The sequence below is a fragment of the Sinohyriopsis cumingii genome, chromosome 7 (genome assembly GCF_028554795.1).
Source record: "Sinohyriopsis cumingii isolate HCF-2022 chromosome 7, ASM2855479v2, whole genome shotgun sequence".
Lineage (NCBI taxonomy): Eukaryota > Metazoa > Mollusca > Bivalvia > Unionida > Unionidae > Sinohyriopsis > Sinohyriopsis cumingii.
This window is the reverse complement of record NC_142967.1, coordinates 57970459-57982671: the sequence shown is the minus strand read 5'-3', so window position 1 is coordinate 57982671 and position 12213 is coordinate 57970459.

The following is a 12213-nucleotide window of genomic DNA, read 5'->3' as shown; positions in this document are numbered from 1 at the left end:
CATAAATTCTTATAGACCAATCTCCCTGACTAATAATATTTGCAACATTATGGAAACAATAATAACTAATCGACTTAAATACCACTTGGAAAGTAACGACTTAATATCCGAAAACCAATGCGGATTCAGAAACAAAAGGACCACTACGAATCAACTCATACGATTGGAATCAGCAATTAAACTGGCATTTAACTCCAAACGAAAGATAGACAGAAACATAATTGCAGTATTCATAGACTTAGAAAAGGCATTGGACCTCGTTTGGACAAAAGGCTTATTAGCCAGACTAAACCACTTCGGAATCACTGGACGATTATTTAACTTCATCGAGAACTTCTTAACTCACCGCAAAATTATAACTAGAGTCGGGGACTTTTTGTTGTTGTTGTGGGGTTTAACGCCATTTTTCAGCACACGATAGGCGATACATAGCGGCCAGTATTAATGGTGGAGGAAGAACCGGGAAAACCCTGGAACGAACCACCGACCCACGAGAAGCTACCGGCAAGCTTTCTCACGTACCCACACTGGCTGAATCCGAGACTCGAACCGGCGCAGAAAGAGGTGAGATGGCAGTGATCCATAAAGGAGAGCGCTTTAGACCACTCGGCCACTCGGGGCCCCAGAGTCGGGGAAACTTACTCTGACATACACTCACTCGAGAATGGTACCCCACAAGGGAGTGTACTCAGCCCCACACTCTTTAACATTATGATCAATGACTTCGATCAAAACATAACTTCAAACCTAGTCGAAATGTCACAATATGCGGATGACAATGGAATATGGACAGCAGGTAACAATACAAGCCACAAAGTCATCAGTGAAATCCAAGATAGTTTAAGCAATATTGGGAGATAAATGGGGATATAAACTATGGGGTCGTCCATTAATTATGTCAACAAAATGGGGGGAGGGGGTTTGAAGAAGTTTGACAATTGTTGACATGGGGAGGGGGAGTTCAAGATAAATTGACGCCAACAATGTTATTTTTTACAATAAATTTAATAAATCAAAAATTAGGAAATTAGTCGGTGCGTTGGTATGGCACACACTCGCTCGCCCGTCAACAGTCCACCAGTTTAATCCTAAACCGGTTGAGCTCTTGCCAAGGAAGTCACAGTTTTGCATCATCCTATTTTATTTTTATTCAATTTAGATTGTAGACTGTAGACAGATTTTTAAGGGAAGCTGTTACTAAATTCAAAGACTGCACTGAATGATATACATCTAAATAGTATAGCTATCCATGGACTTCTATTAAATAGCATCTATGTTATATGTATAGATGCTATATATATATTGAAGTCCATGAGCTATCCCTCCAAGGATGGATAACTGAACCTAGGAAACTTGAGAGCTTGACTATTATACAGTCATCTTTAACATAATACATAAAATAAATTATGTAGCCTACACAAGCATACAACTTCTTCAACCAGATGCAGTAACCTTAATGCCTTACAAATATTGTACACTTTGATAACATACTTTTGTTCATTTCAGGCAAATGCCCCCCCCCCACCCCCCCCATTTGCACATGCTGTAAAATTGTTATAGTCAATTTGAAATCTGTTAAACAAGTAAAAGATGTATTAAAATTTATTTGTAGACCTTTTAATTTCCATAATTCTATTTTTAGCATAAAAGCCAGCCGTATAAAAAATTGTTAGTTTGTAGGGGGGTAAATTTTTATTGGGGGGGTCATTGAAAGTTTGACAGTTGTTGACAAGGGGGGGGGGAAGAGGGGTAAAAAATTGCCTAAAAATTGTTGACATAATTAATGGGCGGTAAAAAATTGCCTACAAATTGTTCACATAATTAATGGGCGTCCCCTATCCCATGAAAAAACTATTACAGTCCTCTTTACAACCAAACATAGTTATAAATTCAAGTATCCGGAACTCACCATACAAAATAAAATCATCAAATTCGTAAAAGTACCTCGATTCCTAGGCATGTATTATGATGAACATGTTAATTAGAGACACCACATAAATGACCTAGTAAATAGATGCAATAAGGACATAAACCTATTAAGGAACCGTAAAGGAACCACATAAGGATCCAATCAAGAAATACTCTTAGCACTTTACAGGACATTAATAAGGTCAAAATCGGACTAAAAGGTCAAATATATAATTCAGCTCCACATAGACACTTAAAAAATGTAGACCTGATAAAAGAAAAGTGCTAGTCACTTGTACAGGTGCTCTGCCGTCTGTATCTCTAGCTGAACTCCAAATACTAAATGGAGAACTGCCCCTACACCTAAGAAGGCAAGAGTTGACCTTACGATATGCAGCTAGAGTAACTATCCACCCTAACACACACCCCCACACGTACAGCCATGAATAAATGCAACACACCATTCAGTAATAAACCAGTATCTACTGTCCCTGCAGGAAAACGTATACATCAATTGACTAACCAACTACCAAATGACGATTATCAAGCCGAATTAACAACAAACCACGACACAACGCCATGGACCAATATCGAACCATCAATTAACACACAAAACACGGAATTTGGCAATAAGAAAGAACAGGAACTCAAACTTAAAACAATTATCACAACTGAAAGTATGACAAAATACCCTAACTCAATTAAAATATACACTGACGGGTCCAAAATATCAGAGCCCCCACCCCCCGAACAGCAGCAGCAGTGGTAATACCCGAACTAATCACTAAAATGAGCAAAAGGCTATCTAACCACTGCTCTATTTACACAGCAGAATGATGGGCCATCCTAGAAGCCATCGGATAGATTAAGGACAACAACATACCTAAAGCAGTGATTATAAGTGACTCGCTGAGCGTCATAACATCTCTACTAAATAATAATATTAAATCAAGAGAAAATTTCCTCAGGCAAACAAATTTATTAATTAAAGAATTATATAACAACAAACAACAAATCGAATTCATGTGGATACCATCCCACATTGACATTCAAGGAAAAGAGTTAGCTGACCAGATAGCGAAACAAAAACTAAATGAACCAACTCATATAGCCATTAATTACAGTGTCATCGAACTCCAAAGCATAACGAAAAACTTTATTGATAGCAAATGGCAGGAATGCTGGAACCAAAACACCAAAGACAGAAAACTATATTCTATTCTAAAAGCTATTAACAGGAATAAGAAAACACCCAAAATCAACAACAATGATCAGAAAACCATAACTAGAATCTATACCGGAAAAACCAAATTGGCCAGCAGCTTTAGGCAATACATAGGACCCCAACCCCACAACCCAAACTGCTACAACTGCCGGGTTCCAGAAGACCTAACACATATATTCAACACCTGCCACCTGTAAATCTTTTTTTAAAACTCATGCGTATACGTATACTATTGTTAGAGATCCCAAATCAGCATACCTCAGGTTAAGATCCCATGACAAGTTTTTACACAGTATTTAATGATCCGTTTTTCGTATTCATGAAAATATTTCAAACATCATGCATGGTAGCCGATGACACACAGCTTCAATTATATTCGACATAAATGATTGACATGTCTCTTGGCTGAATGTGAATATTTGGCAGGTATGCGACAGGTTCATTATATTTTGTAAATCGACTTTAGCGGAAAAAAGGCACAGATCAATCTCGATGTCTCTTTGTTCCAGCATGACATCGAGGCAATGGGTGAACAATGTCCTGTAAACCGATTTAGACAATCAATAGCATTCTAAATGTCGCTTTGTGATTTCAGATTGTCGATTTTTGCATGAAATAAAGGTTGATTGTAAGTCTGATCAGGTGAACCACTGTTTGTGAACTTTTGAACTCGGTAAATCTTACCATATATTCCAAGGCAAAGGTTCCACGATTTATAAAATGAATAAAGAACATTATTGGATGAGAACGATATTTATTTTACTCAATATTTAATAACAAAATTCTTTTCGGAAATGAAAATGAACATTGTATGATCATGAATAATGAGTTCCGTTTAAATACTGCTTAAATGATCTCACATTCTTGGACTCCAGTGGCTATTAAATAACACTGTCAATTCACTATTTTGCTTAGTTATTAACAATCACAAATATGATCATGAATAATGAGTTCCGTTTAAATACTGCTTAAATGATCTCACATTCTTGGACTCCAGTGGCTATTAAATAACACACTGCCAATTCACTATTTTGCTTAGTTATTAACAATCACAAATATGAAGACTCCACGAATACTTATCATTCTATAGAGACTCTTGGAACCCCTTCTGTGGACTTCAGGACATATTCATGTGGAGACTTTAAGTACCCTACCTTAATGCATTAATATAATTACCAAATACAACGTCATGTTTCACAGAACCACGAAAATCGATAACGGCGAACATTAACAAATTCGTAATATTAGCAGAGGAAAAATATCAGCATTATTCTTATATAAATTCCCGTCGTTGGTGGAGTATCATAAAGGTCTGTTTTGCGAAAGAAAATAAAAAAACGAGTGTCCGAAGTTTGAAACTTGTCACGATCGAAGAGTAATTAACTTAGGTTAACAATTAGACCAGACTGCAAACAGTTCCGGATGTCTGACTAGTACTCTGACTGAAAAATTAACATAACACTATTTTGAACCAAAATATAACAACAAATATTTAAGTAATAATTCCTCCGGATCAGCGTCTTCGTTGCCATTAAATGGATTTGTTGTGCCTTAGCGTAACTGATTGCTGCAGTAGGCAAGAAGATAGGGTTTGAAAGAAATTTGTAATTGACGAATGTAAAAGTCTTCAGAAACGATAATGTCTTGCTCTTAAAATAATATGCTTCAACTTCTTATATGTAATTACTGTATGTCCAGAAGGTGTCTAAGTTTCTTAGATAGAAATACGGAAATATTTCATGAGTGACGTGGAAACATCTCTCATAACAAAACAAAATATTGCCACATTACAAGTGAAAGTTCTCCTTATACCTACTCCAACAAAGCCGCTGATTTTCTTTTTATTAAATATTTTAAGACAAAATCTTTCGATTTGTATGGATTTGTTTCTTCATTCCATGTTAATGCGATTAACGGCTGCATTACTACATAAAAGAAGCGACGAAATTTTATAATAATTTAAGTCAACAACTTGTTGAAAATTTTGATTATATTGTATAATGCTTCAAAATGTGTATTTTGTGAAACTAATAATTGTTTCATAAGAAAATGACGAGATGTTTATATTTCTGGTAAATATTTCTTGCGCGGATTGGTTTCAGTGAAAATTACTGGGACGGAGATGCTGTAGAAACAAGACAGAACTGTCCAAAAGTCTTCAGAGCGAAATGTCATTAAACAAAAGATTGGAATGAATATGAGTTGACTTGTAAGGATTTGGGTTTCTATTTTATTTTTGTTTATTTTTGCATTCAGACATGAAATGTTGTGTGTTGGCAAGTTTGCAGTCCATATTGGTAACAGACACTATACCCAATTTCGATTGCTACTTAATTTCGGGTGCAAACAACATCCATCAATTCCTTAATTCTCCATCATTTTCAGACATGATTATGATTTTGATAAAAGTTAAAACAACTGCTTAAATAATTGCATTACTATAAGTAATCCAGAATTTTTCTTATCAATGTGTACCGTTTTGTCGTTGAGTGTAACATGTATATATTATTGCATGTGTGACACAGAATATAAAATAGGAACAGGACATATAAGTGTAATCCCTTGCAATTTACATGAGCCATGTGGGTTACTAATTACTAAAAGTTAATACCTGAGGCCACGTTGGCCAACTTTTTGTTGTTTTGGAGTCCATACTTAGGTACTCTTGATGGCGATTTGTCATTGATTACCAGTATGCATACTACAGAGTCAACATCCTTGACGCATTTCATTCTGGTGGCGAGGGAGAGAAAGAGGACAAGAGGGAGAGAGAGAAGGAAAAGAAGAAGAATAATTCTTTTCCCACTGATATATTTCAACATCTCATTATTAAATATGTAATAAATGTAATTACTTCTATGTATGTATGTATGTATGTATGTATGTATGTATGTATGTATGCATGCATGCATGCATGTATGTATGTATGTATGTATGGATGGATGGATGGATGGATGGATGGATGGATATATGAATGAATGAATGTATGCGACCTCACGAATTAGCTTGTTCTCGAAAAAAATTATGTAATGCTATTGTATTATTAAAATAGTTGTTAGATAACGATATGTCCTGGCTGTGTATCTACGTTCAGTTATATCCCTACAATTACATCAACGGTAAGTATGTATGTATGTATTATTATTATTATTATTATTATTATTATTTTGGGGGTGGGAAATGTGTGTTGTTATTTTCGGGGACGGGGGCTGGCATGTATTTTGTTTTTATTTTTAATATTTCTACAAAGTCAAGCATTGCGCATAACCTCCAATGCATTGCTTCCATCAACATGATGGGCATTGTTTTACCATTGATAATGGCAAAACAGGTTGCATTTTTGTTGCCCAATATTTCAGCATGTGAATAATATGTGAATAATAAAGTTATTTACAAAGTGACCAAAACCACAATTAAATTGGGTGACTTAACGTAGACGTAACCATTTATATCTGACAAAACAAGCAGAAGATGTTGCTGTAAGACCTGCAACAACGTAGATAAAGTCCACAATGACTCTATTCATCCAGTGTGATTTAGTTGCTATCTACATACTACTGTCTGACAGTTTTTGACTCAGTAGTTGGGATATTTTATTATTAGATGGTGTGTACTAAGTATGTACATAGGTACATTGCCAAGGCAAGTGAAGAAGAACGGCCGGATGGATGGATGGATAGATAAGCAGACGGACGAAATGGTTGATGGACATATAGATAAACAGATAGTCATACAGGTACACATAGATTAAAAGACACAGACATGCAGTTATATATCTAGACACACACACACACACACACACATATATATATATATATATATATATATATATATATATATATATATATATATATATATATATATATATATATATATATATATATGGCCTTAAACTTAGTAACAAAAAGAAGCGAAAACCCAACAAGTTTTTAAAATTCAGCAAATAATGTGTTTCCCGGGAATTCTAAGTGACAATTTAAAAAGAGCTTTCAGTGTTCCAAATAGTCCTAAAAGTTATATCAGAAATCCAACTTAATTCCAGTGTTATTCCAATTAAAGTCCAGTATAGAATGTGTTGATGTTCTGTAGTCTCAAATGTGTTAATGTGCCAGTGATCTGTAATATGTTAATGTGCTAGAGTCTGTCGTCCTCGGCTCCTTTGTCCATACACTTCTGCTTTCAGGATTCTTCTGATGCAACTGTTCTCTCTACGAACTCCTCATCATTCCTCCTTATTGACCATGCTTCTGCTTCCTGTATCAGCCATGGTCTTATCAATGTTTTGTATAGTATTCCTTAAACTCGCACTGGCATCTTGCTATTACAGACTACACATGATAAATCTTTCCAATTTTGCCAGACTGCCAGGATCCTCTGCCCGACATCCTCCTCATATCCCCTTTAGCTTTTACCACTGATCCCAGATCAATGAAAGTCTCCACTTGCTTTACTGTCAGTGATTAGGTCTCACTGGATAGTTTCGTATTTTGACACCTCCCTAATTTTTAAGGTAGAAGGCATGGACCTAATTATCATAGGCCTAGCATTTATAACTTCACACAGAAGCTAAATCTGCTAAATCTGTAATGTGGTTTAGATTTACTTTGAGTTAGGCTTGAAAATGGGTTGGCTTGTTTGGTGACTGCCTGTCACAGTTAGACTAGCACTGAAGATCAAACGCTTAACTTTGGCTTCAAATGAACAGCCGACTTGGCACACGTATTTATTTATGTCTGCTACATAGGTAAATATCTAAAAATCGAGATCGTTGAGAGGTGATGAAAAGTATGCTAATTTGTTATAGTATTAGTAAACTATATTCATGCATAATGCACATACTGATTCTTTTAGCAGCCTTGTCACAGAAAAATATTCAAAATAGCTACTTTGCTGTCAAAAATGAATGTAAAAAAGAGGGGATGGTGACAGTATTGGCTGAATATAAAAGCCATCAGTTGTATAACTAATTAACCTGAATGCTGCAGTCAAAATCTCACATGCATGCTTTCTACAAAAATCATTAGTTTGTTTTTTATTTGCATCTTCAGTGTAAAATTATTCTCATTTTCCTGTAGTAGGTCATGGTTGGATGAAAATTCACAAGATAAACTGTCCAGTGATACCTTACCAGGGATACCTCAGTCTTTGAGCATATTTTTTGTTAATATTGATTTTAAGACCTGTACTCTCTAAGGCACTCTGCCATTGGATGAACTTTGTCCAAAGGGTCATAGCTGAGTTTTCTGCCACAATCAGGTCATCAGATTACAGCATATCCCATGGTACCTTTCGCCTGGCAATTTACTGACGGTATCCATCACAAGTATGAACTTAATTATGAACAAGGTCACTTATAAAATAAGATACACATAAAAAACAGTTATTAGTCAACAAACAATGCAAATTAAATATACGTAACAAGATCAAGATTATACATATGTGTGTACATACATACATACATACATACATAGTGACACAGACAGACATACAGACAGATTTTTTATGATGAAACCTGTCCTAAGAGGCAATTCCATTTTAAGAATACTTGCCATGCAGAACTCTTCCTAAATCTCTAATTGACAGAACAATTACTTTGTTCCAAAGATTATATTCACTGCTTTTATTTGTCACAAACCGATGATAACGACCTTTCTCTATAATGAATGCGAAAGTACACTTGTTCCATTGTTTAAGTGAAAGCTTACCAATGACAAATTAGCAAGGATTTTGAAACAGAAGAAGTTGATCGAAGAGTCAACTCGATAGTGTTCGGTGGAAAAAGACATAAATTGTATTGTACTTGGACGAACACTATTAAGCATGGCTGACTATAAAAGACAAATGTTGTTGTGGTCTTAAGTCAGATACATTTTTCAGTGTATTTAACGAGTTTGTTAAGGGTTGTCCTACATCATTCCAAAAGAATTTGCATAGTAGTGACAATGTTATTGATGGTGTATGTGACGTTGTCTTTATCGACCGCTAATATGGCGGTAGTTAGATTGAGGAACACTCAACGCAGTAAATATGGGGAAACAAAAGCCAATAACTAATGTTGATTTTGAAACCAGTTGTTTCGTGTGCATATCTGGTATATCTGATTTTCATTTGGATGTTTCATTCTGACTTCACTTGTTCCGCTTGTGCGTGTTTCGTTTAAATTCAAGAAGACCAGTGACTCAACCGTTGGCCGCCATCTTGAAATTACCACATCCGTTAATATCGCATGATTACTTGCATTTACGACAGATCATCGATATGCGAACCACGAATTAGCGCACGACTAGTATCATCGATCATATAACAGTTTATTTCCAGTAAATAATTACGGTGTGGTAATACGTTTCAGATGGTGGAAAATACATGCTGATTCTATGACATTAACAAAACTCAAAATACTTCACCACAGATAAGTTTCAGGTTTAATTTATGAACGTTGATTTGGTTCGAAAAAGAATAATCAGAAATCACGCTAAATCTTCACCAAATGTTGGAATATTTTGCATTCCAAACCCGTTAGTTCATGATATTTAATTACACTCCATTTTTTCTGTTTCTTTTTCTTTCTTCTCCTTTATCTTTAATTTTAAAAAATGTTATTGTTTTCTCGTTGTCATGTCCATCCTTGTATTATATTGCATGACTCCGTTTCTGTTTCAAATACAGATTTCAAACCTTCAAATATGGTTAAGGCTGGTCTGTAAGCATCAGAGACGGAGTGATGCTGAAGAGAGAAGTGAGCAATGAAACACAATAACCAAGGACGATATTTTGCAGCGATGCTATTTTGCACCAGATTTATAGTGTTTACATCAGCAAAAGCCCCCGATTATGACACTGGAACAAAATGGAGGATGAAAGGTCATATATTAATGTAAAACTCTTCATGTCTTTGTTGTTATTGTTTCTTCATAATCCTCATACGAAAACATCGTAAGATAAAACTGACAACTGAGCTGCACGTTGCTATAGGCAACGACATCCTGCAATATTTCTCTCTCCATTTAAATTTGCGCGAATCTTACCATCAAGTCCAGTGTATTATATTTCATCCACTTTCCATAATCTAATCAACCGATAACCAGTTCTTTATATAAAACTATTAACGTATTCTAAACCATCGTTTGGCTTGTATCAACGCTTTTAGCTGTACCAATAAGACCAATTAGATCGTCGATAAAGAAAGGCGTTGAGAGCGCGCGACATCGTGTAGTTCCTTTTCCCTGAAAATGTTTTAATATCGTTTGCTGCTGAAACCGGCCATATGTCTGTCACCTCACCCACAGTGCATTTACACTGTAACAAAAGAGGAAATCATAATATCAAGAAAATATGCTCCACTTGCCAATCCCAAACATGTCCATACACTGTTGTACATGAGGAAAGCCATTTAAAGACAATTTGTTTGCATTAGAGAGTAAAGAATTTCGTGGTAGTTTCGGAAAAAAATGTTTGTATCCGCAGAAAGAAAATAAGATAATATTCTTGATTCTAGAGGTGAATATACCTCTCCTTTGCTGCTTGATGTGTCCAAACGCTTACACAAAACAATTTTATTTTGAAAATATTACACGAAAACTATGGTGACAAAAATGTATGACTTTCGCTCATGAAAAATTTTGTGAAAAAAATGTATAAACTATTTTTAAAAAACTATAGAAACTGTAGACATTGTATCACAATTACATACATTTGTAATATTAAAAGACATAGGCCGCCATTTGTAATAATGACACAGCTACAACGCGATCCTAACGAAAATTCCATGCACGCAATCAATGCGCACTTCCACGAAAATATGTTTCTTACATTATCAGAACAGTTTTAGATGGTTTGAAGAGTATTACAGTATGCCACCAGCTGTACTTAAACTTCGAAATTGCAAGTGTACAGATTTTTTTAAAATATGAACATCCCCCATCCCCGTCCTCGCCTTTAGCACCATTTTTTATTTTTTTTATTTTTATTCATGGCTGTAAAGTGTAGCTATTGTATAAAGTTAGATTCTGCCTACGTGACGAGAGTCTGCTTTAGGACCATTAAGAGCGTAAAATTACATAAATAGACGCTTACGTATGTGTTGATAATTACTAATAATAATGTGTTGACAATTACTAATACTAATCTCAATAATAGGACTTACTGACGACTTTGTGTTAGTTTCTCATTAGCTGGTGGGGACGGTTCTAGAAGAATTTAGTAATTCCAATTGGATGGACAAGGTCACACGAATGGTTATTTCGAAATATTTATCAAGTAGTATGATATGTCACGCGGGGGTATATTGTGACGTATATTCGTAATAGACACTTCGAAGTTGTAATAAGGATAGAACTGAGAGATCAAATTTCATTCCTATTTCGGAGTCATTCGTTCTTGAGTTACTGTTGTAACATCAAGTCTGTAGACATCAAGTCTGTAACATCAAGTCTGTAGACGTGTTAGATGTACTTAGATATTATCTGAGGTGGAAAAAAAAACATTTATTTGGACTGTATGTGGAAATATACGATGTTTAGTTGGACTATCATATTATTTTTGAACTACTGTATTGTATTCCTCCAGAAATATAAAATCATGTTCAATACTAATGGTATATATTTATGGATTCGCAGCTAGTTTACCTAGAACAATGTAGCTCTACGGACAGTCCCAACTGTATTTCTCATGTTATTTTAAAATATTCCAAATAAACAGCTTATGAGTGCCCAATTAGAAAGTAAAATTGGGGTAGGGAGCAAGCTGCATTAACTAGTATATTTTGGAAGTAAGGATATCTTTAATAGTGATTAGAGTTTTTAAAGTTCATTATCATACTTCACTCTGATATCAGTATGTCCGTTGCTGAAGTTAGTCCTTAGAAATCCAGCACTATAAATTTGAATGAATCTGGCACCTAACTTCCTATATAGTAACAATGACGTAAGAGGAAGTTTTGATGTTCTTTAATTGCATGTCAATAAGACGCATTTCCAAAATCTATACTGTCCCATGACCCTGATGCCATGTATGACAACGATTTTAGACGGCAGTATTTGCAGTATAAATTAATATCCAAGAGTCAGTGGTTAGCGCGTCTG